We start from the raw sequence: 24,846 nt of genomic DNA, 5'->3' as shown, positions 1-24,846 counted from the left end.
CTTTTTAAGCAATGGCCTAGTCAATAAATTCAATCATTCGAAACTAGATTGTGTTACATGAAGAATCTCACCTTATACCATTTTATTCAGGAAATACTATATTTTTGGAAGTCCTGATGATATTCCTTCAATAGTGTTGAATGAATGTCGATTTTCACTGTGTTATTTAACAGGTCTTTACGTTCTGCTTTATTGCCTAATGAATGGAAACAATCATTTGGTCAACCTATTTCTAAGAACTTACTTGTATTAAATTATAGGCCTGTGTCAAAAAAGTCTTGTATTGCAAAATTGTTGGAAAAAATCTTTTCCAAATATATTATACCATTGTTCAAAAATATTATAAATGAGAATCAACATGGATTTTGCAAAGGTAAATCTTCTGCGACTATCTTAGAATACATTATGATAATCAAATTACTTTCAAAGAGCATATTGAAATTATAAGTAATAGAGCTCTCAAAATGTTGGGTTTCCTTAACAGCAGCTTAAAAGATTTTAATGTAATGTGTTTGAAAACTGTATATGTTTCTTTTGTGTGTTCAATTCTTGAATAAAAAATTACTTAAATTCGTCAGGACTAGACGAGTGGGTTATTAAAGAAATAAAAACAATAGAACTACGTTCAGACCAGTGATATGGACGCTCAAGTACTTAGACAACAAGTTCATAGTCGCTTATGCGAAGTGTCTAGTAAAACAATTATATTATTTAATAAGAAAAGAGTGCCAGCAATATCACACGTTGTTGGTGATAAAGTTGTTGTTGAAAATAGTCAGCTATCGAATGGAGGGAAGTTGAAAGCAAAGTTTCACGGACCCTTCAAAGTAACATATTGTTTACCTAATGAGGAGTACGCACTCAAAATGATTGGCAGACGGGGAACTGAAGTAGCAGCGCATGAACAATTGCTAACCAGGTCAGATATGGAAATTCTGTAAGGTATGAACAGATTTATTTAATAAGATTGATGTCCCTGACTGGCAGGCTGTGTTTAAAGGTACCTACACGGCAGGCTATGTTTAAGGTTCCTGCTTGGCAGACTATGTTTAAAAGTCCCTAAGTGGCAAACTATGTTCAAATTCTTAGACAAAAATTAATTATAAACTTGAACAATACTAATTTTTGACGTTTTTCATTGAAATTTTTATAAAAAATTTATATATTTTTTTAGAAGGCTCATCAAAAATAGAATATTTTCAAAAAAAGAGAAATAGAAACCAAATCTAACTTATTTTATTTGAGGAAGATCATGAAAAATGGAATATTATCTATACCTATAAATAATCAATACTTAGTAGACGTATATGCTAAAATCGAAACAGAACGGCTTATTTTTATACCGGACGAAGTCACGGGTACAGCTCGTTTATAACTAAAAACACTAGATATTTCCCATGGGGAGGGCAAGTGAATAAGACCTAATGGAAACAGCCGAATGTTCCCGAAATTTTCGTTTTCTAAAATTGATATGTTGTTTATAATGTTGGTATGACAATTGGTAATGGCTATTTAACTAGATTTGTTCGTTAATTTTTTGACCAATAGTAACGCAGCATTTAAATATGGCGCGTCCTTCTATTCGAAGGTGCCGGGAGGATGGAATGGAGCTAATGAATAAAATGGTTTAAATTTTTTGTTTTAGGTAAGGTATTTCTTATATTCCTTTAGAAATAAAATATAATAAAATAAAATACTTGGATACTATGCTTTGTAATTAGTACTTAAGATTTTTACTTCACATTACAATCATATTAGAAATAAAATAACCTCAAATTTGGATAAGATGCTTTATATATTAATATACTTTTTTTGCCTGTTGAATAAATTAATGTTATTTTGTAGGTTAAATACTCTGCCGGATCATTGATTTAACTAGAATAGACTGGACACTTTTTAGGTATGTTAATCTTATTATATATGTCGCAGCGCGGTCAGGGTTATCGGCCATTTCGAATATTAAATAACACGCAAATAGTCCTTACAATGTAATTGAACTAACAGGCACAGGATTACAACTAATAGTTAAACAATTAGGAGTCGTATGAAACGCGGTGATCCCGACGGTTATGCCAAGCCAAGCCAAGACTTCTACACAGCTTCCCTGACGGAGCTTAACTGTCCGCCCTCGCAGGTCTCCTCTACCGTCACCCTCGGTTCGAGTACCATCCCCTGCTTAGCACTTCCGCTGATTTCACCCAAGTACTATAAGTATGCAACCAATAGTACTACTTGCGTTTCACATGAACCCTCCGACATATATATTATTAAAAGTGGGTATTCTAGATTTCAACTAGATTGGGAAGGTTCGATCAAAGGGAATTAGGTAGTTTTATGAAAATGTAGAATTTTTTTCTTAGATATTTTTTTGTGATTTTATTTTATAATTTTATATAATTCAGCCTCAATCTCTGTCTGGTTACTGTGTCAAAATGTGTTTCAATATATATTATATTATGTTTCAATACATATTATAGTGATGTTTATAATCCTAATTTTAAAAATAAATCGTTTTTTAAGCCACATTCCGATTCTAAATTAAATTTAGTATGGCATTCAATTTGTCAATTTGTAATATTAATCCTTCTATCAAAACATGTGTCTGTGAAGACCATTTCTCTCCATCTGATTTCATTATAACAAGAAAAATTCGTCACCATAAACCTGAAACACCTCCTTTGCCACCATTACTTTTTCATTCTCATATTCCTTCCACTTGCAGAGATCTTAATTTTAATGTTTTTGAAAGTTTATTGTTTAATTTGAATTCTAATTCGAATTATTTATTTTTATGTTGTTTGTTATTGTTGTTACTTTTTGGGTGTTCTGTGATATTGCCAGCTCATCTCGAAAATTTTAGGAAATTTCTATTACCATTTATAAAATCTAACATCAAATCCCTAACATTCCATTTCAGTCTGCATTCCGAGGCATAATGGTCATGCTTTTTCGACCATGCCGAAGTTCCTTTAAACGCTCTTGCTAAATATGTTCCTAAATAAGGGACGTCCCATCGTCTCTATTTACTTGGCCACCCCTGGGGAAAATATTGTTTCCAACCTAACATTTATTAATTGTTAGGCAACCAGCGCTACAATCTTGTTCGTTGTCCGAAACGTGCGTGAGTTTGGTTATATAGGTTATAATTAATGTTGACAGAAACAGAAAGTGTTACCCATATATATACACAAGAAGAAATTAAGGAAGGAAAAGTAAAAGATGAAACTGAAGACTGAAACGAAATTTCAACCTAAGGGACAAAATGTGACACAAGTTTTAAAGTCAAGGTGACTACTGTTAAGTCGGAGAACAGAGACAATTGTTTAAATAAAAGGAGTTGGAATATAAAAATAAGTATACAAATAATTAATTACCATCGTTAACAATAATATTAATTAAATGTTTTTAAGGATTTGGTTGTTTGATGAAAACATTACAATGAAAACGTGTGACACAGGGCATGTGAAGAAATAATTATGATGCTCAAGCATTTTCAACATGAGATTAAACAAAATCAACTATTTGCTTTGGTCAAAAATGTGACAACATTAGCTCAAGATAAGTGTGGAAAAGTTCATAGTTCATCTCTGGCAGTTATCGACAAGATTCTGGAATATGTATGTAGAGTATATTAGCAATATTATATTTCTTTACAGAATAGCTTCTTTTTAATAGATGTCTTTTAATTGGTTTTGTTTCAGTTTTACTTACTGAATTTCAAACTTTAATGCATGTTTTTTATAGAATTTAAACACATTTTTAAAATTATTCAAATTTTTGTTATTTGAGTGATTTTAGTTAAAATTGTAAAATTACACAGTAAAATTTGTCTAATTGAATATTATTTGAAGATTTTTGTTTATATATTTAATTAATTTTGTTTCATTTTCACTCTTATTCACATACTACATTGATAAATTTATTAAACTTAAAATTTTCTTTATATATTTCAAATTTTAACTGATATTTTTTAATGATTCTGTCTGTTATTTTTGATTTCAAATTGTAAAATCAGAATAATATTTCAAATTTGTCTTATATCAATTATATATATATCAAATAAACTTCCTCTGTCTGGGTAGACCTAAAATTTAGTTCACTAATGACAATGTTTAATCAGCATAATGTTTAATTTTAATTTGATATAAACAAATACACTGTAAATGTATACATGTTGATCCATGTGATTCATGAAAAGTTTTTAGATAATTAAAGGAAATATCAATCAGAAGTTTTAGTTGCAACAACATTATCACTAATCAATTTAAAATCAGGCACACCATCATATTTAAAATAAAAACAGGTTAAAGAAAGTGTACGCGTAAGAAATATGATTTAAGTAACAAACTTTTAGCACAAATTTATTTTTAATATCATTATTTCATTGTTTTAGGTAATATATCATCTGCTGCAAAATATAAGGGCTCATTAAGACCGATTTTCTTCAACCACAAGAGGACAACAATGCCAACACCACAAATAATAGAACATCAGATATTGGACAACATAGAATTATATAATGTACAAAATGGTTCCACACCTATACACATATTAGGCACAATTATTTAAAATAGGCAATTCCATTGTATTAATTATATTATACTTTAGATAAATTCTATTGTCATTGTCAATAATAAGGTTTATAACCTGCTGCTCCTTCAAACATTGGGGTTGTTAATTTGACAATTTTTTGTGCTGTCATAACTTAAGTATTTGAAATTGGCTTAACATGATTAAAAATTATTGTCAATACTTCAACACTCCCTAAATGGAAAATATTTGCACTTTGCTTAACTATGCTTATTAAGGAAGTAATTACTACTTAAAATTCATCTTTATTGTTGTGATTAGAGCGGAAAACAAATCTATATGTTTTTGTAAAAGTTATGCGTTTTCTATGTTTTTTCTGGATTTGATAAATATTCCGCTATAAAAGTTTCGAATAAAATCTGCTGAAACCACTGAAACTTTGAAAGGTTTTATAAAATTGAGTGGGGTGAAAAAAAGATGGTACCGAAGTACTGAAATCTCCCCAATAACGATTCTGTTCTAACCAATAGGGTTTGCTGTGACGAATGGAAGAATTTTTGGTCAGAAAAATCGGTTGTGGAAAAATTAAAATTTCGGCATTCAAGGGTAAAAACCAGTCTTTATTTCCTTTAGAGAGTATAATTTCTACAACGGAGTGACGGTGATGTATGCCTTGCTTATGAATAGTTCTTATTGTAGTTGAACATACCCTCACCTTTGCAGCAAAATTCTAGGTGCGTTGAAACCCAGATTCTCCTTGTATTCGTTATCCTGATGGTCACCCCCGCATTTCATGCAGGCCGGGTCCTCCATGCAGTACTTCGCTACGTGTCCAAACCTGCAGCATTTGAACCAGATTAAGACTTGTATGTGTTCCTCGAATTATACGTTTATTCGAGTCGAGAGTCGCCCTTTCTTTCCTGATTAGATATGTGAATGCAGTAGGCTACGTTTCAATTATTACATTCTCCTTGTAGCAGTTTATGGTTTCTCTTACCGCTAGAATTTTTGTTATTAATATTTTCCTCTGTGAGTGTCTGGTTTTTATCTTTGTTTTGACACAGTAATTTTTATAAGATGTCCTCTTTATTGTATTCTTTTTCTGTCATTGTCACTGCCCATTTGATCATACAAGCGTTCAAAGTGTTAAACAACTTTCTCACGTTTGCCCTGATAATACCCTGTTCTTCTCTGTTAAACTGTATCTTATTGCAGCTATATCTGGTAATTGCGTCCTCTGCAACTGAACCCTTTAAACACTCTTTAACTAGAATCAATATCTGTTCCACTTCCACATTATTTACTTTACAGAAATTTTCGAAAGATTTAATAAATTGCAAAGGCAACTCGTTTATACTAGAATCAGAAAACACTGGTTTTTCAATATCTAAAGTAAGTGAAGATGAAAGTGAACGATTATCCAAAGCCATGACGATACTACGACAGTCCGTTCCAGAAAAAAAAACCTGATCCCCTTTTTTTATGCGTAACATGTTTAATATGACACTCGAACGGATGGATGGAAGTAGACGGAAAAAATCTACTGACCTGCTCTTTCGTTTGGAACCGTTGCAATCTTTCGTGAGGTGTTTCTTTGTTCATTTTATGCATCTTGGTGGGTTGGCACCTGTGACACACCGGGTATTTCCTTGGTTTTATGTACTTTTGCCAGGTTCAAAGTATTATTTATGTTTTTATGATTTAGTTATTTTTTGTGGATTTCTTTGTGATTTACTATTTCTTTTGTGATTTTACGTTTACTTACTGCGTTTGATGGGGTGGTGTTTTTCGCTTAGCTGTTTTCTTAGGTGTGTCTTGTCATTTTATAGTTCCTTGATTTTTTTCTTCTAGCTCGCAGATTTTTTTTAATAACTTTCCCACTAATTCTTTATCGATTTTTATTTCACTAGGCGTCCCATATGGTTTTCTGTGTCCATCTCTTCCTTACTGTCTTGTGTTTCTTCCGTGAGATTTATTTTTTGAGCCTGTTTGGCTTTTTTCTGTGGATTTTGAACATTTTCGGTCTCGGAGTTTTTCCGGACCATGAAAAGCATCCGATGCTCTCTGTTCTGTCTCGGATGTCACTTCACCGTTCGGTGTACGTCGTCATGCTACCTAAAACTAGCGGTAAAGCTGCCAAAAAGGCTGAAGAGGCTCAAAAGAACATCTCCAAAAGCGACAAGAAAAAGAAGCGCAGGGTAATCTACATTTAAAAAGTGTTAAAACAGGTCCATCCCGACACCGGTATTGATTCAAGTGGAGAATGAAGAAGTTGGGAACTCTGATATACAAGGGACTAGGAAGAGAGACATTATTTGTAATGAATATTTTGTAACATATATGTTTTGCCGCCTCTATAATTTTTTTGTTTTCATACACTAATCTTTTTCTATTCCACTCATCCCTAAGCCATCTTGAACTTCCCACGAAACTTGTACGTCAATAATTAAAGAACGAATGTAATCCAGCTGGACTACCATATCCTGCTTATAGAGGGTACCATCTTTTTTCCCACAACAGTAATCATATCAATTTGCACATTTCGTTGTGGCGGCGAATTCTTTCATGATGCACTATTGGACATCTTTGTAAGATGTGTGACGGGGATTCAACCCTATTACACCCTGCCCTTCATTGACGAGGATTTATATGGTTAGCTGGTAAACAATTACCATGTGGGTGAATTGCTTGTACATAGTCTCGCCCAGACCAAGCAACTGGGAATGATCAAAACCAGATAGAGTTTTACCAACGATACTGATATTTTGAAGGGTATATTGAATCATAGGAATAAAATGATTTTTGATGATCAGAAGCTTTTGGTCAGATTTGAGAGGTGCATGGCTTGTGTTTTTCAGCCATGTAGAGAGGTTATGAGGAGTGGGTTTTAGTACCCCACCAATGCCAAACCTATGACCGAGATACTTAAAATTTTTAGTTGAACTAATCATGGAGATTCGTATATTATCAATTTTATACATTTTCAAACAATTCAGACTCGTGGCCCTTTTTCAACATATTATTCTAAAATTAATAAATTTATTAAGGCACCGTCCGATTGTATAAAACCTCTTTGATGTGTTGATAATTTTACTGATAATTTAATCCGTGAATTTATGTCTCTGGGCGCAGAACCGATGTTAATATGACGCTAATTCTATGGAAGTTTGAGTTTTTCATTGTTTAATACAAGGATTGTTCTTAACGAGAGTCAAAGTAGAGGGTGGATGTTATAGTAAGGAATATAATTAAAGAATTCGTTCCAAGTGGAAGAGGGGATTGAGCGGACTCTATGGGTTGTTAGTCCATCTATACCTGAAGCTGATTTGTGCCAGTGCTTTTTATCATATTCAATTTCTTCTATTGTATTCGGTAAAAATGTTTCTTTTAATGGTATAATTTTGAAAGATTCTTTATCTTTTAGTGATTTGTTTCCTAATATGGGTTTGTATAAATGTTCGATGCTCTTAATAGTTACAGATTTAAATGAGTTATCGAGTTTCCTCCCGTTGATAATAATATCTATTAAAGTTGACTTGTTTTTCTTATAAAGATCTTTTGTTTTTTTGAATAAAGATGCACGAATATCCTGTTTTTTATTATAAAATTTCAGAATTGATAATTTTTTTGGTAGTAGAAGAAATTTTTATTAACCAATTATTTATTAATTCAAGTAGTGGAGATTTTGGGGATGAAAAATTCTTAATTACAAAATTATTAATTTCTATTATGAATTTATCTAATTTTGGCAAGTAGTCATTTAATTTTAAGAAGTTTAGGAGGAATTTATCGTTATCAGAATGGTCAGTATCATTAAATTTTAAATTTTGTGATAACGAAGATTCAGAAATAGAAGGATATGTTGACATTATTTCTAGAATATGTTTCCTGCTGAACATCGTTCGCATTAGATTTAGGAGATAAATTGGAATTAAGAGATAGAGTGGATTTATTAGGAATGTTACTAAGCATTAGAAGAACTTCTACTCATGATGGTCCAACTATCTGACTATTGTGGACGGTGTTCAAATATGTTTTTTGAGGTTTAGGATATTTTTGGAGGGAAGGTAATGAGTTTTCAGTAAAGGTAGAAATAGATTTTTGTTTCATAGATATGTGGATCTCTATTGGAGATTATTATTTTGTTAGACTGATTTTGAATATTATCTGAAGGACCAATTTAGAACTATTCTCAGCCGAAAGAAATTGATAGATTAGAAACTGAATTGCACAAATTTCATCCACCCAGTCAAAGTATTTGAACTAATCTTCTTGAACATAGTCAGACCATTTTAATTCACATAAACTTTAAAGTTATATTGATTTTGAAAATTCCTATCCTAAATGCTAAATTCTACCTTTTGATCAAAATTTTCCCCATACACAACGAGGATCAAATCCTCATTTTGCCACTCACATTATGAATGTCCTACAACCATTGATTGAAGACCTGCCAGCAGATATCCATAAAGCATTTTTTTGCCAGAAGAAAATTCTCAGCAATTGTTCAATAATCAATTCATATCGATGCCCAACTGCGAGAGCTGAGTCCGAAATAGCATTCAATTTACCAGTTAGAACAATTGAATACTCCACAACAAAGACATTCCGATGTAATGAATCTATAACTGCTAATTGTTTTATAATCCGATGCAGCGATGCAGAAGAAAAGGGAATGGATATAATACTTTCTGAATCGCTAAAGAGTCACAGAGGAATCCCTGGCACTCTTTCCTAAAGATGTCGGAATATCATCCAATACATCGAACTGTGATTATACAGATCAGAAATACATGTTCGATATTAGCAATACCAATTTGAGCTTCATCTGACTCATCTTGTAAGTATTTTTATTATTGCTGGTTGCTTTTGTTAAAATTAACAACTCTTTAATGGAATCTTCCTTGAATACGTTGAACATTTGTAATAAATTTGTTAATTTTGATGGATTGTTCATCTGTTTTATCAGAAATTGTTTGAATGATTTTATTAATCAATTCGAGGTCAGCGTTGTCTGGATTATCAGCAATAAATTTAATAGTAGAAAGTCAATTTATGAATGATGGCCATTTGAGTTTTATATAGTAAATTGGGGATAAAGGTTTTATTATTATTAAACCCATTATTGGGGATACAAAAGTAAGAGAGGAGGAGTTTGTAAAAATAAATTAAAATTGACTTACGAAGACGAAGTTTGATTTTTGACAGTCTCTTTTCTATTCATGTTTTGATCTTCGGGTCGTATGAAGATAAACTGCAGAATCGGTATTGATTATCGGATGATCTGTTCTGGTTTCGTTAATTTTGGGAAGATTTTTGTCGGCTTTGATTTTTTGGTGTTTTAAAAAGGAAATAATTTCATTTTTCCTTTTTTGATTATGTTGTCAGTAAATTGTTAGTTGTAGAAAGGTGTATCGTGTTCATAGGGACCGTAAATTACAACTTTGGTTTCAGGAGATTCTAAAACACGTAGTCTTTCAATGATTGTGAAATGTAGACGTTGGACTGGAGAATTGGACGAGGAATTTGATTTAGATGTAACATAATGGAATTCAACTTTGAGTAAATTAAAAAATTCTTTAAGAGTTTTATTTTACACACTGGATCTTGGTAGAAAACTGGTTATATTTGTTAATTATCAAAGTAATTAAATTTTTCATATTGGGCCAGTAATATCTTCGATGTAAATGTTCCTACATTTCGTTGATACCACTGTGATTTGCTGTGAGGTAATTATTAATAATTTCATTTTGATTTTCTACACTTTATCTTGTCTTTACCATGTCCATTATTGTTTAATGACTTATGTTATTAATAAACCATTATTTATTGTGAAATTGATTATTCGTCGTTGAATATTGATAAACTATTATTTATTGTAGAATTGATTATTTGTTGTTAATTATATGCCGCCATCTCTCTACAAACGGGAACAGAGTAACAAATCTGTAGGCTTAGCGAATTTTACGTATTATGATAAGAAATGTCACAGTGATTAGTTTGTGCCGGTATCGAATAAATCGCTGGTAACTGATATTATATAAAATATTTATAGAGAACAACAATTCGATTGAAGAGGTTGTCAGATAGAGTTAAATGAGAAAGTGTGAATTGACAAAGGAGGAGAGAATTGATGGCGACAGGAGGTCTCCACCGCACCATTACCTCCGCAACCTCAATCAGAAACTGATAATCTTCTGCATCTCATTACATTTCAGTACAGCAACTACACATTTATTTTAATTATTATAAGAATGGGAATTGGCCGAAAATTGTAATTGATTCTTCCAAATATGCCAAAAATTTCGATTTAATTATTTACACATCTAAATGGTTAATAATAATAGATAGAAATAAAATTAACAAATTTATTACATATGTTCAACACATTCAAGAGTTGTTAATTTTAACAAAAACAACCAATAATTATAAAAATACTTATAAGATGAGTTAGATGAAGCATGTATTTCTCATCTGTATAATCTCAGTTCGATGTAGTGGATGATATTCCGACATCCGTAAGACCTCCCTCCTTAAGAAAGAGTGCCAGGGATTCCTTTGTGACTCTTTAGCGATTCAGGAAGTATTATATCCATTCCCTTTGCTTCTGCATCGCTGCATCGGATTGTAAAACAATTAGCAGTTATAGATTCATTACATCGGAATGTCTTTGTTGGGGAGTATTCAATTGTTTTAACTGGCAAATTGAATGCAATTTCGGACTCAGCTCTGGCAGATGGGCATCGATATGGATTGATATCAATCAATGGCTGTGGGACATCCATAATGTGAATGGCAAAATGAGGATTAGATCCTCATTGTGTATGGGGAGAATTTTGATCAAAGGTTAGAATTTAGCGTTTAGGATAGGAATTCTCAAAATCAATATAACTTTAAAATTTGTGTAAATTAAAATGGTCTGACTATGTTCAAGAAGATTAGTTCAAATACTTCGACAGGGTGGATGAAATTTGTGCAATTCAATTTCTAATCTATCAATTTCTTTCGGCTGAGAATAGTTCTAAATTGGACCTTCAGATAATATTCAATATCAACCTAACAAAATAATAATCTCTCCAATAAAGATCCACATATCTATGCAACAAAAATCTATTTCTACCTTCATTGAAAGCACGTTACCTTCCCTCCAAAAATATCCTAAAACTCATAAAATATATTTGAACACCGTCCACAACAGCCAGATAGCTTTGACCATCATGACTAGAAGTTCCTCTAATGCTTATTAACTCTCCTAATAAATCAACTCTATCTTTTAACTCCAATTTATCTCCTAAATCTAATGCGAGCGAGGCTCATCAAGAAACATATTCTAGACATAATATCAACATAAACCAAACAGATTCTTCTATTTCTGAATCTCCGATATCACAATATTTAAAATTTAAAGATACTGACAATTCTCATAACCGCAAATTCCTCCTAAACTTCTTAAAGTTAAATGACTACTTACCAAAATTATATAATTTCATAATAGAAATTAATAATTTTGTAATTAACAATTTTTCATCTTCAAAATTTCCGCTACTTCTTGAATTAATAAATAATTGGTTAACAAAAATTTTTTCTACTACCAAAAAAATTATCAAATCAGAAATTTTATAATAAAAAACAGGATATTCGTTCATCATTATTCAAAAAAAACACAACACTGGCACAAATCAACTTCAGGTATAGATGGGCTAATAACCCATAGAGTCTGCTCAATCCCCTCTTCCACTTGGAACGAATTCTTTAATTATATTCCTTACTATAACATCCACCCTCTACTTTGACTCTCGTTAAGGACCATCCTTGTACTAAACAATAAAGAACTCAAACTTCAATCGAATTGGCGTCATATTACCATCGGTACTGCGCCCAGAGACATAAATTCACGGATTAAATCATCAGTAAAATTATCAACACATCAAAGAGGGTTTATACAATCGGACGGTACCTTTATAAATTTATTAATTTTAGAATTCTATGTTGAAAAAACTAAAAGAAGGAAAATAATACAATGTTGTTTCCGTAGATGTAAAAAAAGCTTTTGATACTGTTTCTCAGTCCAGCTTATCTCGTGTCATTTGGTATATAAGAATCCCGAAATTCTTATGCTGTGAAAATTTCTAATTTACTGTATCCAGCCGCATAATTTCAACAAGCTTACACTCAAACTAAAATTAAATAAAAAATCCGTTTTTTGAGCCCAAAATTATTACTTTTGGGTCAAAATTATCCGATAAAAAGCCCAAAATTCGTTCATTTGTTCATTTTACAGAAAACTGCCGATTTTTAATATATACCATTTATTATATAGGAAAATAAATTAAAATGTATGGTATATTATCTATGCTAATTTACTTCAAAAACTTTTTTAAAACGATATGTTAATAATGAAAATATATTACTGTGATATAAAAGGTATACAAAAATAAACATTGTTTTATTAAAATGTATTTTATTTACAACTAGCTGTATCCGCGACTTTGTCCGTTATAAAAATAAGCCGTTCTGTTTCGATTTTAGCATATACGTCAACCAAATATTGATTAAATAATTGTTGCTCAAGTGGCAGTTGAATAGAGTTCAAGCGTACTTTTCCAGATGAACAACAAATGCCTTTTGACTAATCTTTCCACCTCAATGCTTTACAGTAGTTGCAACATACATTCATAGGGCCTATCTCAGACGCAGCAGAATAATTTATTTGAGCATCATAATTGAACCCACTGTTATGCTTTTCTCGCCATGCAATATTACGTCTATTAGTTCTTCTTATTTGCTTCAGTTTCAATATCCCGTGTCATTTGTCTAGCACTATCCAGACGCCTTTCTCGATCAAAATTTGTTTGTGATTGACGAATGATAATCACACTTTCATATAGCTGAGATTAGCGTTCGATTCTTTGTCTTTGTGACTTATGATTTCGATCGCATTCTGAAACGTGATTGTCATGCTGTTCTTGACTTTCCAATTCACGTTGATTTTGGTGATGACGACGATCATTCCCTAATCTTTGCTCTCTAGAATCAGATAGAGAGACAGCGTGTTGAATACGATCGTTTTCTAGACGGTGATCTCGAGATTCCAAAGATTCTTGAGCCCTTAACAATGAATGACGCATTCTATCTAATTGTAATCGTTTATTCCTCTCAGAACTACTCTCATTCGGCCTAGTCATGGACATCCGTAATCTACAATTTGTAAGACGACTTTCCCTATCTTGTTCAGACTCATTTTCACGTCACAATTTTTGGCTTTTGGCCTTTCTCATGTTTTTAGAGATTTGACTTTTTTTAGGCATAACTAAATGTTAGAAAAAAACAACTAACTACGTTACTAACTAAATAAAATAACCTATAAATAATTTATCCATTCCAATGTAAATCTGAATATTGAACACAAATGTATTTAATTTATAATTATTGATAATTATTACTTAAAGGTAAAAAAGAAAGAATAAAAATGTAACAAAATATTTTGTAATCAGATAAGATAAGATGAGAAGAACGGATCGGTGAAATTATAGAAGATCAATATCAATCAATCGCTGGTGCGATAAGTGGGAGGCGCCTGACATGACGGCCCAGTGGTGGCATGCGCGTGAGCTGCCCGTGGCACTGGACAGTACTTGGACATTGCAACATTACTTTATTTTTCTAAAATAAAAGTAGCCTAAATTACTCCTTATTACAGCTGCCTGCCAAAAGTCCCGTCAAAATCGGTTCAGCCATTTCAGAGATTAACCGGAACAAACAGACAGACAGACAGAGATTTTTTGTTTAGGTGTTTTTATCGGATACGTTTTTGGACATCCCACGGAATATTTAATTGAATGAAATTAATGAAATATAGTAAGTATTTAATCAATAATTCTTTTTAAATTGCTCTTATGGAAAAATAAGTATAGTATTTTGTTTCGATTTATATTCTCCTAATGTTGCATATTTGAGATGTTCATGGAAGATTTTTAACCTGTTTGAAAATTGTAAATGGTCAAAATTTAATCGAATATATTTGTATTAATTTCGTTGTTTGCAGAAATACAGTAACATTGTGATTATAATCATTTTTTAGATTCTTTGTCATTTTAGTCTTAATAATGTTTACATTAATGTAAATATATTTTAGCACATAGACAATAACACACACATACAATTAGGATATTCGGTTATAGCGACAGGTTATGGAATCGTTAGTAGTGTATTTTCCATATCCCAAAAATGTTTCAAACCAGTAGCAGTTGAAAAAAAAATAGTGTAAACGAGCTAAAAATTAAAATCTATTGTAATAAAATTTTATCAAAATTAAGACACTTGTGACCTTTAAAATTGCTGGACTTAATTGGTCCGAGCTTGGGGTTAGGTACTAGGACCTTTTTGCCCCAACTCTTCTAGGTGATTTTACAAGGTGTGGGTTGGGTTTGGGTTTGATGTATATACATCAATCATACAAGTGTGTGTGTAATCGGACCGCCAGCGGTCGGTTGTGCTATAGCGGGGGCGCAGTTGTCACCGTCTATGTTTAGTCGGCGACAGACTACGGTCCGCATAGTGCTTTACGCTTTATTATTAAGTTCATATGCAAATTAAAACATGTCAAAACAAAAATCATTCGGATACAAATACACAACTAAGCATAACGTTATTGGACAAGCAAAAACATCGGTGTATAAATAAAACTTACTCCTAAATTAAAAACAAAAACAGTTCTAAGGTTTGGGTGTCTAAACATAACATTACACCAATTCATGACCTCATACTGCAGTCATCAAATTCATACAAAAGCAAAATACAGTTTAATTCATCAAATCAAAGACAATTATCGTCGAAATCAATATACAACTCGACATTACGTTAATTGACAGGCACAGACACAGGTGTATAAATAAAACTTACAACTCAACAAATACAATAAAATAAAATAAAATAAAATTTCCCAAGGTTTGGCTGATGTACATAACATAGTATACAATTTAAAATTTGAGTACTTATACAGACTAAAAATCAGGGCCAAAATAAATATACAAATAATACAAGGCGAGAAACCAAGTTTGTCATCACTTGCAATCAAATGGTTAAAAACTTAAATTTAATGTAAAACAATAAATAAAACAATAAGATTAGACTAAAATCAGAATTAAAACTTAATCTAAACTAAAATTAGAGATAAAAACAAAATAAAATTAAATTGAAAGGAGCAGACAGTGTAATGTTTTTGTCCACGGTACACAGTAAGCAACACAGTGAGTCTCAGTTCTCTCACCTCAGCCCGGGTCAAGGTAGCCTCTTATCCCTCTGGATGTAGCTGGCCTGGTGGAGGGATCGTAATCGATGATGCCCATCAGTGCCTGATTCGTGTGGTGGAGAATCCTGTTGGCCGCATCTTGTGTTCTTTTCTTAATTTTTTCTTCGATGGACATCATCCCCAGCTCGCCTATGATTTGGTCATTTCTGTCAAACCAGGGAGCCCCAAGAATACCCCTTAGAATTTTGTTTTCCAACATTGCTATTTCACGCCTCCTGGTTTTGGCGGCAGTCGACCACCGAAGATGACATGAGCAATCTACGGAGTGTCCCTGGGATGTTGGTTAAGAGCTTCAGACAGGGTAACCTCGTTAAATACAAGATCGAAATATTTCGTCCTCCTTTAGAAAATTAAATAATTATATTAAAAATAAATGAAAAAAATAATAAAAATTAAGTTATATTATTTTTTCCCGATGGTCGTATTTAACATTAATAACATGTGATATTAAAGAGTGCTAAGGGAGAGGTTTTACTGAGTAACGTACTACTTGTGCGGCAAGTAATGGCGTCCTAAAGCTATGACAATCCACCTTCATATGACCATCAAAATGATTGTGACCGTTAAGGTTCTTACATTTATTTTTGATGGCCTAAGGAAGATGTGGCCGAAGAAACCACATAATAAAGGCAAATTAATTGAAATAATAAGATTATTGCACAATTTAACACTTTGACTATCCACAACATTTCTGTTAATTCCCCTGCCAATACCAGTTCACAATGTTTAAATTTGCTTCATGACCACGCTCTCCATAATTTAAGAAGTTCATTTGAAGTATTGTCAAAAAATAGAAACAAAAGTTTTAATCTATGTACTTGGTTCCACAATTAAATTTGTCAGATTAATCAGATCTGGATTTAATTAACATAAAATTTGAAAGACTGAAGAATGTCAATAACAAGTTGCACCTGGCTAAAGAGACCACACTTAGTAGTATTTCAAAAAATATTTGGTCAGAACACCGTCAAGGTTTTGATGAATTGTAAAAGTAATATAAATATTTTTGAACTCGGTAAAATTACTTCAATGAATATTATTTGTCGAGAGAACAACTTCCAAGGTCACACAAAATGATCGAAAATTCAAAAAATAATTCGGATCAGACAAGGTCAATGTTTCTAAAAGTTCCTATTCTCATAAAATTCTTTTATTTCCTTCTACAGACGATATTTTGATTTTCCACCGACGAAAAAATCATTTCCAAACAAATTATACCGTTGTTCAAAAATATTATAAATGAGAATCAACATGGATTTTGCAAAGGTAAATCTTCTGCGACTATCTTAGAATACATTATGATAATCAAATTACTTTCAAAGAGCATATTGAAATTATAAGTAATAGATCTCTCAAAATGTTGGGTTTCCTTAACAGCAGCTTAAAAGATTTTAATGTAATGTGTTTGAAAACTGTATATGTTTCTTTTGTGTGTTCAATTCTTGAATAAAAAATTACTTAAATTCGTCAGGACTAGACGAGTGGGTTATTAAAGAAATAAAAACAATAGAACTACGTTCAGACCAGTGATATGGACGCTCAAGTACTTAGACAACAAGTTCATAGTCGCTTATGCGAAGTGTCTAGTAAAACAATTATATTATTTAATAAGAAAAGAGTGCCAGCAATATCACACGTTGTTGGTGATAAAGTTGTTGTTGAAAATAGTCAGCTATCGAATGGAGAGAAGTTGAAAGCAAAGTTTCACGGACCCTTCAAAGTAACATATTGTTTACCTAATGAGGAGTACGCACTCAAAATGATTGGCAGACGGGGAACTGAAGTAGCAGCGCATGAACAATTGCTAACCAGGTCAGATATGGAAATTCTGTAAGGTATGAACAGATTTATTTAATAAGATTGATGTCCCTGGCTGGCAGGCTGTGTTTAAAGGTACCTACACGGCAGGCTATGTTTAAGGTTCCTGCTTGGCAGACTATGTTTAAAAGTCCCTAAGTGGCAAACTATGTTCAAATTCTTAGACAAAAATTAATTATAAACTTGAACAATACTAATTTTTGACGTTTTTCATTGAAATTTTTATAAAAAATTTATATATTTTTTTAGAAGGCTCATCAAAAATAGAATATTTTCAAAAAAAGAGAAATAGAAACCAAATCTAACTTATTTTATTTGAGGAAGATCATGAAAAATGGAATATTATCTATACCTATAAATAATCAATACTTAGTAGACGTATATGCTAAAATCGAAACAGAACGGCTTATTTTTATACCGGACGAAGTCACGGGTATAGCTCGTTTATAACTAAAAACACTAGATATTTCCCATGGGGAGGGCAAGTGAATAAGACCTAATGGAAACAGCCGAATGTTCCCGAAATTTTCGTTTTCTAAAATTGATATGTTGTTTATAATGTTGGTATGACAATTGGTAATGGCTATTTAACTAGATTTGTTCGTTAATTTTTTGACCAATAGTAACGCAGCATTTAAATATGGCGCGTCCTTCTATTCGAAGGTGCCGGGAGGATGGAATGGAGCTAATGAATAAAATGGTTTAAATTTTTTGTTTTAGGTAAGGTATTTCTTATATTCCTTTAGAAATAAAATATAATAAAATAAAATACTTGGATACTATGCTTTGTAATTAGTACTTAAGATTTTTACTTCACATTACAATCATATTAGAAATAAAATAACCTCAAATTTGGATAAGATGCTTTATATATTAATATACTTTTTTTGCCTGTTGAATAAATTAATGTTATTTTGTAGGTTAAATACTCTGCCGGATCATTGATTTAACTAGAATAGACTGGACACTTTTTAGGTATGTTAATCTTATTATATATGTCGCAGCGCGGTCAGGATTATCGGCCATTTCGAATATTAAATAACACGCAAATAGTCCTTACAATGTAATTGAACTAACAGGCACAGGATTACAACTAATAGTTAAACAATTAGGAGTCGTATGAAACGCGGTGATCCCGACGGTTATGCCAAGCCAAGCCAAGACTTCTACACAGCTTCCCTGACGGAGCTTAACTGTCCGCCCTCGCAGGTCTCCTCTACCGTCACCCTCGGTTCGAGTACCATCCCCTGCTTAGCACTTCCGCTGATTTCACCCAAGTACTATAAGTATGCAACCAATAGTACTACTTGCGTTTCACATGAACCCTCCGACATATATATTATTAAAAGTGGGTATTCTAGATTTCAACTAGATTGGGAAGGTTCGATCAAAGGGAATTAGGTAGTTTTATGAAAATGTAGAATTTTTTTCTTAGATATTTTTTTGTGATTTTATTTTATAATTTTATATAATTCAGCCTCAATCTCTGTCTGGTTACTGTGTCAAAATGTGTTTCAATATATATTATATTATGTTTCAATACATATTATAGTGATGTTTATAATCCTAATTTTAAAAATAAATCGTTTTTTAAGCCACATTCCGATTCTAAATTAAATTTAGTATGGCATTCAATTTGTCAATTTGTAATATTAATCCTTCTATCAAAACATGTGTCTGTGAAGACCATTTCTCTCCATCTGATTTCATTATAACAAGAAAAATTCGTCACCATAAACCTGAAACACCTCCTTTGCCACCATTACTTTTTCATTCTCATATTCCTTCCACTTGCAGAGATCTTAATTTTAATGTTTTTGTTGTTTAATTTGAATTCTAATTCGAATTATTTATTTTTATGTTGTTTGTTATTGTTGTTACTTTTTGGGTGTTCTGTGATATTGCCAGCTCATCTCGAAAATTTTAGGAAATTTCTATTACCATTTATAAAATCTAACATCAAATCCCTAACATTCCATTCCAGTCTGCATTCCGAGGCATAATGGTCATGCTTTTTCGACCATGCCGAAGTTCCTTTAAACGCTCTTGCTAAATATGTTCCTAAATAAGGGACGTCCCATCGTCTCTATTTACTTGGCCACCCCTGGGGAAAATATTGTTCCCAACCTAACATTTATTAATTGTTAGGCAACCGCGCTACAATCTTGTTCGTTGTCCGAAACGTGCATGAGTTTGGTTATATAGGTTATAATTATTGTTGACAGAAACAGAAAGTGTTACCCATATATATACACAAGAAGAAATTAAGGAAGGAAAAGTAAAAGATGAAACTGAAGACTGAAACGAAATTTCAACCTAAGGGACAAAATGTGACACAAGTTTTAAAGTCAAGGTGACTACTGTTAAGTCGGAGAACAGAGACAATTGTTTAAATAAAAGGAGTTGGAATATAAAAATAAGTATACAAATAATTAATTACCATCGTTAACAATAATATTAATTAAATGTTTTTAAGGATTTGGTTGTTTGATGAAAACATTACAATGAAAACGTGTGACACAGGGCATGTGAAGAAATAATTATGATGCTCAAGCATTTTCAACATGAGATTAAACAAAATCAACTATTTGCTTTGGTCAAAAATGTGACAACATTAGCTCAAGATAAGTGTGGAAAAGTTCATAGTTCATCTCTGGCAGTTATCAACAAGATTCTGGAATATGTATGTAGAGTATATTAGCAATATTATATTTCTTTACAGAATAGCTTCTTTTTAATAGATGTCTTTTAATTGGTTTTGTTTCAGTTTTACTTACTGAATTTCAAACTTTAATGCATGTTTTTTATAGAATTTAAATACATTTTTAAAATTATTCAAATTTTTGTTATTTGAGTGATTTTAGTTAAAATTGTAAAATTACACAGTAAAATTTGTCTAATTGAATATTATTTGAAGATTTTTGTTTATATATTTAATTAATTTTGTTTCATTTTCACTCTTATTCACATACTACATTGATAAATTTATTAAACTTAAAATTTTCTTTATATATTTCAAATTTTAACTGATATTTTTAAATGATTCTGTCTGTTATTTTTGATTTCAAATTGTAAAATCAGAATAATATTTCAAATTTGTCTTATATCAATTATATATATATCAAATAAACTTCCTCTGTCTGGGTAGACCTAAAATTTAGTTCACTAATGACAATGTTTAATCAGCATAATGTTTAATTTTAATTTGATATAAACAAATACACTGTAAATGTATACATGTTGATCCATGTGATTCATGAAAAGTTTTTAGATAATTAAAGGAAATATCAATCAGAAGTTTTAGTTGCAACAACATTATCACTAATCAATTTAAAATCAGGCACACCATCATATTTAAAATAAAAACAGGTTAAAGAAAGTGTACGCGTAAGAAATATGATTTAAGTAACAAACTTTTAGCACAAATTTATTTTTAATATCATTATTTCATTGTTTTAGGTAATATATCATCTGCTGCAAAATATAAGGGCTCATTAAGACCGATTTTCTTCAACCACAAGAGGACAACAATGCCAACACCACAAATAATAGAACATCAGATATTGGACAACATAGAATTATATAATGTACAAAATGGTTCCACACCTATACACATATTAGGCACAATTATTTAAAATAGGCAATTCTATTGTATTAATTATATTATACTTTAGATAAATTCTATTGTCATTGTCAATAATAAGGTTTATAACCTGCTGCTCCTTCAAACATTGGGGTTGTTAATTTGACAATTTTTTGTGCTGTCATAACTTAAGTATTTGAAATTGGCTTAACATGATTAAAAATTATTGTCAATACTTCAACACTCCCTAAATGGAAAATATTTGCACTTTGCTTAACTATGCTTATTAAGGAAGTAATTACTACTTAAAATTCATCTTTATTGTTGTGATTAGAGCGGAAAACAAATCTATATGTTTTTATAAAAGTTATGCGTTTTTCTATGTTTTTTCTGGATTTGATAAATATTCCGCTATAAAAGTTTCGAATAAAATCTGCTGAAACCACTGAAACTTTGAAAGGTTTTATAAAATTGAGTGGGGTGAAAAAAAGATGGTACCGAAGTACTGAAATCTCCCCAATAACGATTCTGTTCTAACCAATAGGGTTTGCTGTGACGAATGGAAGAATTTTTGGTCAGAAAAATCGGTTGTGGAAAAATTAAAATTTCGACATTCAAGGGTAAAAACCAGTCTTTATTTCCTTTAGAGAGTATAATTTCTACAACGGAGTGACGGTGATGTATGCCTTGCTTATGAATAGTTCTTATTGTAGTTGAACATACCCTCACCTTTGCAGCAAAATTCTAGGTGCGTTGAAACCCAGATTCTCCTTGTATTCGTTATCCTGATGGTCACCCCCGCATTTCATGCAGGCCGGGTCCTCCATGCAGTACTTCGCTACGTGTCCAAACCTGCAGCATTTGAACCAGATTAAGACTTGTATGTGTTCCTCGAATTATACGTTTATTCGAGTCGAGAGTCGCCCTTTCTTTCCTGATTAGATATGTGAATGCAGTAGGCTACGTTTCAATTATTACATTCTCCTTGTAGCAGTTTCTGGTTTCTCTTACCGCTAGAATTTTTGTTATTAATATTTTCCTCTGTGAGTGTCTGGTTTTTATCTTTGTTTTGACACAGTAATTTTTATAAGATGTCCTCTTTATTGTATTCTTTTTCTGTCATTGTCACTGCCCATTTGATCATACAAGCGTTCAAAGTGTTAAACAACTTTCTCACGTTTGCCCTGATAATACCCTGTTCTTCTCTGTTAAACTGTATCTTATTGCAGCTATATCTGGTAATTGCGTCCTCTGCAACTGAACCCTTTAAACACTCTTTAACTAGAATCAATATCTGTTCCACTTCCACATTATTTACTTTACAGAAATTTTCGAAAGATTTAATAAATTGCAAAGGCAACTCGTTTATACTAGAATCAGAAAACACTGGTTTTTCAATATCTAAAGTAAGTGAAGATGAAAGTGAACGATTATCCAAAGCCATGACGATACTACGACAGTCCGTTCCAGAAAAAGAAACCTGATCCCCTTTTTTTATGCGTAACATGTTTAATATGACACTCGAACGGATGGATGGAAGTAGACGGAAAAAATCTACTGACCTGCTCTTTCGTTTGGAACCGTTGCAATCTTTCGTGAGGTGTTTCTTTGTTCATTTTACGCATCTTGGTGGGTTGGCACCTGTGACACACCGGGTATTTCCTTGGTTTTATGTACTTTTGCCAGGTTCAAAGTATTATTTATGTTTTTATGATTTAGTTATTTTTTGTGGATTTCTTTGTGATTTACTATTTCTTTTGTGATTTTACGTTTACTTACTGCGTTTGATGGGGTGGTGTTTTTCGCTTAGCTGTTTTCTTAGGTGTGTCTTGTCATTTTATAGTTCCTTGATTTTTTTCTTCTAGCTCGCAGATTTTTTTTAATAACTTTCCCACTAATTCTTTATCGATTTTTATTTCACTAGGCGTCCCATATGGTTTTCTGTGTCCATCTCTTCCTTACTGTCTTGTGTTTCTTCCGTGAGATTTATTTTTTGAGCCTGTTTGGCTTTTTTCTGTGGATTTTGAACATTTTCGGTCTCGGAGTTTTTCCGGACCATGAAAAGCATCCGATGCTCTCTGTTCTGTCTCGGATGTCACTTCACCGTTCGGTGTACGTCGTCATGCTACCTAAAACTAGCGGTAAAGCTGCCAAATAGGCTGAAGAGGCTCAAAAGAACATCTCCAAAAGCGACAAGAAAAAGAAGCGCAGGGTAATCTACATTTAAAAAGTGTTAAAACAGGTCCATCCCGACACCGGTATTGTTTCAAGTGGAGAATGAAGAAGTTGGGAACTCTGATATACAAGGGACTAGGAAGAGAGACATTATTTGTAATGAATATTTTGTAACATATATGTTTTGCCGCCTCTATAATTTTTTTGTTTTCATACACTAATCTTTTTCTATTCCACACATCCCTAAGCCATCTTGAACTTCCCACGAAACTTGTACGTCAATAATTAAAGAACGAATGTAATCCAGCTGGACTACCATATCCTGCTTATAGAGGGTACCATCTTTTTTCCCACAACAGTAATCATATCAATTTGCACATTTCGTTGTGGCGGCGAATTCTTTCATGATGCACTATTGGACATCTTTGTAAGATGTGTGACGGGGATTCAACCCTATTACACCCTGCCCTTCATTGACGAGGATTTATATGGTTAGCTGGTAAACAATTACCATGTGGGTGAATTGCTTGTACATAGTCTCGCCCAGACCAAGCAACTGGGAATGATCAAAACCAGATAGAGTTTTACCAACGATACTGATATTTTGAAGGGTATATTGAATCATAGGAATAAAATGATTTTTGATGATCAGAAGCTTTTGGTCAGGTTTGAGAGGTGCATGGCTTGTATTTTTCAGCCATGTAGAGAGGTTATGAGGAGTGGGTTTTAGTACCCCACCAATGCCAAACCTATGACCGAGATACTTAAAATTTTTAGTTGAACTAATCATGGAGATTCGTATATTATCAATTTTATACATTTTCAAACAATTCAGACTCGTGGCCCTTTTTCAACATATTATTCTAAAATTAATAAATTTATTAAGGCACCGTCCGATTGTATAAAACCTCTTTGATGTGTTGATAATTTTACTGATGATTTAATCCGTGAATTTATGTCTCTGGGCGCAGAACCGATGTTAATATGACGCTAATTCTATGGAAGTTTGAGTTTTTCATTGTTTAATACAAGGATTGTTCTTAACGAGAGTCAAAGTAGAGGGTGGATGTTATAGTAAGGAATATAATTAAAGAATTCGTTCCAAGTGGAAGAGGGGATTGAGCGGACTCTATGGGTTGTTAGTCCATCTATACCTGAAGCTGATTTGTGCCAGTGCTTTTTATCATATTCAATTTCTTCTATTGTATTCGGTAAAAATGTTTCTTTTAATGGTATAATTTTGAAAGATTCTTTATCTTTTAGTGATTTGTTTCCTAATATGGGTTTGTATAAATGTTCGATGCTCTTAATAGTTACAGATTTAAATGAGTTATCGAGTTTCCTCCCGTTGATAATAATATCTATTAAAGTTGACTTGTTTTTCTTATAAAGATCTTTTGTTTTTTTGAATAAAGATGCACGAATATCC

At 32.2% G+C, this 24,846-nt stretch overlaps 1 long non-coding RNA gene across 5 annotated transcripts; it reads left to right on the top strand.

Annotated features, from left to right (window-relative positions):
- Positions 1 to 1,510: 1,510 nt before the first annotated feature.
- On the top strand, positions 1,511 to 24,484 carry LOC126265866 (uncharacterized). 5 transcript variants are annotated; one of them, XR_007548337.1, is made up of 6 exons: positions 1,511 to 1,645; positions 1,846 to 1,900; positions 3,082 to 3,354; positions 3,411 to 3,617; positions 4,394 to 6,758; positions 23,485 to 24,484. It is a non-coding gene; the product is annotated as an uncharacterized LOC126265866 (long non-coding RNA). The 5 variants fall into 5 exon arrangements; XR_007548339.1 differs by lacking the exons at positions 1,846 to 1,900; positions 3,082 to 3,354; positions 3,411 to 3,617; positions 4,394 to 6,758 and adding exons at positions 18,580 to 18,634; positions 19,885 to 20,079; positions 20,136 to 20,342 and having other exon boundaries at positions 1,539 to 1,645; positions 21,119 to 24,484; XR_007548335.1 differs by lacking the exons at positions 3,082 to 3,354; positions 3,411 to 3,617; positions 4,394 to 6,758 and adding exons at positions 19,885 to 20,079; positions 20,136 to 20,342 and having other exon boundaries at positions 1,539 to 1,645; positions 21,119 to 24,484.
- The last annotated feature ends 362 nt before the right edge of the window (positions 24,485 to 24,846 follow it).

The sequence above is a fragment of the Aethina tumida genome, chromosome 6, assembly GCF_024364675.1.
Source record: "Aethina tumida isolate Nest 87 chromosome 6, icAetTumi1.1, whole genome shotgun sequence".
NCBI classification, from domain to species: domain Eukaryota; kingdom Metazoa; phylum Arthropoda; class Insecta; order Coleoptera; family Nitidulidae; genus Aethina; species Aethina tumida.
This window is presented reverse-complemented; position numbering and strand designations above follow the sequence as displayed.